This window comes from Clupea harengus, unplaced genomic scaffold, assembly GCF_900700415.2.
Source record: "Clupea harengus unplaced genomic scaffold, Ch_v2.0.2, whole genome shotgun sequence".
In the NCBI taxonomy this organism is placed as follows: domain Eukaryota; kingdom Metazoa; phylum Chordata; class Actinopteri; order Clupeiformes; family Clupeidae; genus Clupea; species Clupea harengus.
In genome coordinates this window covers 45001-50000 of record NW_024879822.1, presented here as the reverse complement: position 1 = coordinate 50000, position 5000 = coordinate 45001, and positions in this window count along the sequence as shown.

Below are 5000 nucleotides of genomic sequence, written 5' to 3'. Positions count from 1 at the left end.
TATAAATAGCCCCCATTTACCGAACTGGAATTATAAACAATGGATTGCAACGATGCCTGGCAATTTCCAAATGAATTTGAGTGTGGATGGGTGCACCGGAATGATCCATGCCTGTGGCAGTGTAATTCCTCCTAACTCTTAGAGCCTAATCTACTCCTGAAGGAGCACAACCAAGAGAATACAACACTAATGAGTGACTTAACAGCATTCAGCTGCTCAAACCAACTAGCTAGAGTGTGGGCCTAGTCAAGCTCACTTCCCTAAACACGTACAAGGACACAGCATACTCACACATCATCACGAACAGAAAACAAAACACAACACAAAAAAAAAACTAAAGGCAGAATTATTCATCCAGTGTTTGCTCAACAGCGACACGTTTCACTGGGTTGTTTTTAAGACAGTAGTGCAGAGAGGAAAATAAAACACACACCACATTCAGTGTGGTTATTACACTGTAAGTTACATAAGTACAAAATAAAATTATATACTTCACGTATGTAAATATCATTACACATTACTAAACCTATACCTAACCCATACATTAACCCCCAAGTACATCTAGTAATAAAATGTGATATTGTAAGAAGTGCACCGTGGTCATAAATGTAATATTGAGTAACTTGGGACTTATGGGCACTTAATAAAAAGTGTTAATTGAATGTCACTGGAACATTTATAGCTCTGTTAATCATGGCCATGGGCATTCGGCATCTCACGTTCACTAGAGGACAGATACAAGGACGTCGTTAAAGACAAGAGCCCGTGAACAGTTCCAGCGTTAAACCCAGACTGTGCCCTCAGCAGCGCTTGACTTAAACATATCTGCTTTACAGGGGGAACCCGTTAGGAACGGGCTGTTGCTGGTTGGTTGCCGTGCTACGTGAAGGAACGGTTCTTCTTCTTCTTCTGCGTTACAAACACTAAAGACATGTCATCGCCGAGTGTGCAATTTGAGTTCAAATTTACAATTCAAACGCCATCATGGCCACTCTGAACTCCTCCTCTCACATTTAGCACTAGAGAGTCTGCGTGACTTAAGAGCATTCAACACTGCTTTATGACAGTTATGAGTGACTTAAGAGCATTCAAACACTGCTCAGGACTTAAGAGCATTCAAACACTGCTTTAGGACTTAAGAGCATTCAAACACTGCTCTAGGACAGTTATGAGTGACTTAAGAGCATTCAAACACTGCTTTAGCACTTAAGAGCATTCAAACACTGCTTTAGGCTTAAGAGCATTCAAACACTGCTTTAGAACTTAAGAGGCATTCAAACACTGCCTTTAGCACTTAAGAGCATTCAAAGACTGCTTTAGGACTTAAGGCATTCAAACACTGCTTAGAACTTAAGAGCATTCCAACCACTGCTCTAGGACAGTTATGAGTGACTTAAGAGCATTCAACACTGCTTTAGCACTTAAGAGCATTCAAACACTGCTTTATGACTTAAGAGCATTCAAGCACTTCTTTAGAACTTAAGAGCATTCAAACCACTGCTTTAGCACTTAAGAGCATTCAAAGACTGCTTTAGGACTTAAGAGCATTCAAACACTGCTTTAGCACTTAAGAGCATTCAAAACACTGCTCTATGACAGTTATGAGTGACTTAAGAGCATTCAACACTGCTTTATGACTTAAGAGCATTCAAACACTGCTTTAAGACAGTTATGAGTGACTTTAAGAGCATTCAAACACTACTTTATGACTTAAGAGCATTCAACACTGCTTTAAGACAGTTATGAAGTGACTTTAAGAGCATTCAAACACTGCTTTAGGCCTTAAGAGCATTCAAACACTGCTTTAGGACAGTTATGAGTGACTTAAGAGCATTCAAAACACTGCTTTATATGACAGTTATGAGTGACTTCAGAGCATTCGAAACACTGCTTTATGGCTTAAGAGCATTCAAACACTGCTTTAGAACTTAAGAGCATTCAAACACTGGCTTTAAGACTTAAGAGCATTCAAAACACTGCTTTAAGACTTAAGAGCATTCAAACACTTGCTGTTAGGACGTAAGAGCATTCAAACACTGCTTTATGACAGTTATGAGTGACTTAAGAGCGATTCAAACATGCTTTAGGACAATAATGAGTGACTTAAAAGCATTCAAACACTGCTTTATGACAGGTATGAGTGACTTAAGAGCATTCAAACACTGCTTTATGACAGTTATGAGTGACTTAAGAGCATTCAAACACTGCTTTATGACTTAAGAGCATTCAAACACTGCTTAAGGACTTAAGAGCATTCAAACACTGCTTTAGGACAGTTATGAGCCTGCATTGCCCTCAGCTTGGTATATTACACCGAGTAATTGACTATGGCAACCTTATATCTTCCCAGTGACGGTTAAAATAAAGCTTTTATGAGTAATGTGCTACAAGCCCCATTCACTGCTCATCCACCAATATTTCAATGGGCTGCTAATCAGAATGTACAGTATGTTTAAACAAGTGCTGTTGTTGCTGTTGTTATTGGTTTGATTGCTTTTTGAGTCTTTGTGAAGTGTGTGTGTGTGTTTGTGTGTGTGTGTTATGTGTGTGTGTGTGTGTGTTCACATAATGCATCTCAAGCAACTTAAGTTCCTCTGTGGTGTTAAGAGTGTCTCTTCACTGGACCCCACTGAAAAGACCAGACGGACACAACACACACTCAGTGTGTTTACATGATGGTATAATTCGAATCTTTGCTTAGTCGGACTATGCTTTTCTTTCGAGGGTAGGTGCTATTATCCCATATATACATGGCAGTGAATAAATCGAATCATTGGCCGAAAGCATGTCATATCCGATACGATAGGTGGCGCTGTTTTCATTACAACTAGTGGTGATACAGCCATTTCCGCTTGACCTCTTCACCACTACCAACAACAACAGTTATCTGAGCATGAATCGCGTCTGTACATCGGTCCAGAAATGCGTGTTGCCTCTTGGTTGTCCATCGCGTTGTTTGTTTGTTTCTGCTGGGCCAACGTGTTTATAAGTTACATTATCAAAGGTGAAAGATAAAAGGCGAGAGAAACGCATGCACATTTCACACACACACGCTTGCAAATAATGGGTACAGCCAAAACGCATTGCCCTTCCTGCCAGTTGCATCAAATTGTTTTAGTACTTCTTCGCTGTCGATTTCCAAATCTGTGTGAATATTCACTGAGAGCAAGTCCAGTCAGTCTTTGTCAGTCATCGTACTTCGTAAGATATGTCTTAAGACGCCCCATTGTACTGAATGACGCTCAGCAGACGCTGTGGGAAACGGCAAATGTCCGAACTTTCCAGGGCTTGATAAAGCTCACTGCATTTGGGCTGTAGCTCATTTAGCTGTTTTCCAGCTCTATATCTGCATCGTCAACGCTGGCATAGTTTGTCCGTACTCCGATTTTATAGTTCCCCATTGTAATAAATATGCATTCATGATATTTTTCTATGACCGAGTTTGACAGGTATTGGTCAGGTAATAGCCGAGTGACAGCTGATTTGCTTTCTGATCTGACAGTACTTATTCGTGGGTTTTTTCAGCGCCAGATAACCGAACAGAACTTAACTCAGGCTTGCCTCACGGGTACAATACCAAATTTCATCATATTTGATAGAATGAAGGACAAATTAGTTGTGAATACTATGACCGAGTTTGACAGGTATTGGTCAGGTAATAGCCGAGTGACAGCTGATTTCACAAGCATTAACTTTAAACCAGAATATTTTAACGTGCCGGCATAGTCGCCCCGTAATGCCGTGCAGCGGGCGCATACTGTTATACTCTATGTGATGCACTAGCTCAACGACGTTCCCTATATGTTCCTTACCGTTCTAATTACATGTCGTTGTTCTGTGTTGGGACAGAGCTTATACAGGTGGGTGACGGTAGCACAGTCTGTTCGTGGTAACTTGCACCAGGGCATAAAGCCCGTGCCATTGTGACAGTGTGTTGTGTTTTAGTGTTTAATAAAAAGCCATAACAAATATACCACGCTTCCGTGATTTGTTACAATATAATGGTCTTGCTTCTATAATGTATAAACACGTAGGTTACAGGGTGGGTGTGGCAGAGAGAGAGAGGGAGAGCGATGATGCACACGGATATATCAGATTTAGCGACCGGAGCAAAGTTATGTTGCTGTAACGTTGAACTCTTTGCAATCAATAAATACAGTACTTAATAGGCTAATTGATACAATATCTCCTCGTTTGAGTGTGGTTGTTTGAGTGCAATGGGAGTGTATGATCGTTATTGTCTATAAAGCAGTGTTTCTCAAACTTTTTCAGACCAAGGACCACTTAGCCAATAAAAAAAAATTCGCGGACCATTTAACTAAATATCCCCGGAACAACATGCCTCCTACCCAAGACCTGGCGCCAGACAATTGTTAGCGCACACATGATTTTCGCGGGTGGGCTCTCCTTTTGTACGTACCAGTAGGCTAGTTATAGATATGACAATGCGCAAGGCAAAGCATCTGGAACCCTGCTCCATGCGTGACTTGGTTATGTTACAAACTATAGTTCGCTCACAGCCTCATACTCCCATCACACACTCAGACAGACATCACAAAACACAACGATGCGCATACTGACCGCAGTATTTCACTACCAACAGTAGGCTAGCCCACTGGCATTAATACAGCCATCCTAGTAGTCAACTTTTCATAATTAAGAGCTGTCATTATCCAACGTCACACAACACAGAATATAGCCTAGTTATCATCTTGCTGTCTCAGCGGGAGAAAAACACAGTGTTTTGAAGCAACAATGAGGCTGAACCACTTTCTCCTTGTCTATGTTAGAGGCTTTCTCATTTAATTTTCTTTTCATAGTTCCTGTCTTAAGCCACCAATCCATGACCTTGTTAATAGATTAGGCAACTCTTTATTAGATTAGGCTACTACTGGCTGTGTTCTCTTCGTTCTGAGTTGTATGTTAGAAATGTCGCAATAATTTACTTGTGGCCGTCGCGGACCACACTTCATCATATTTGATAGAATGAAGAACAAATT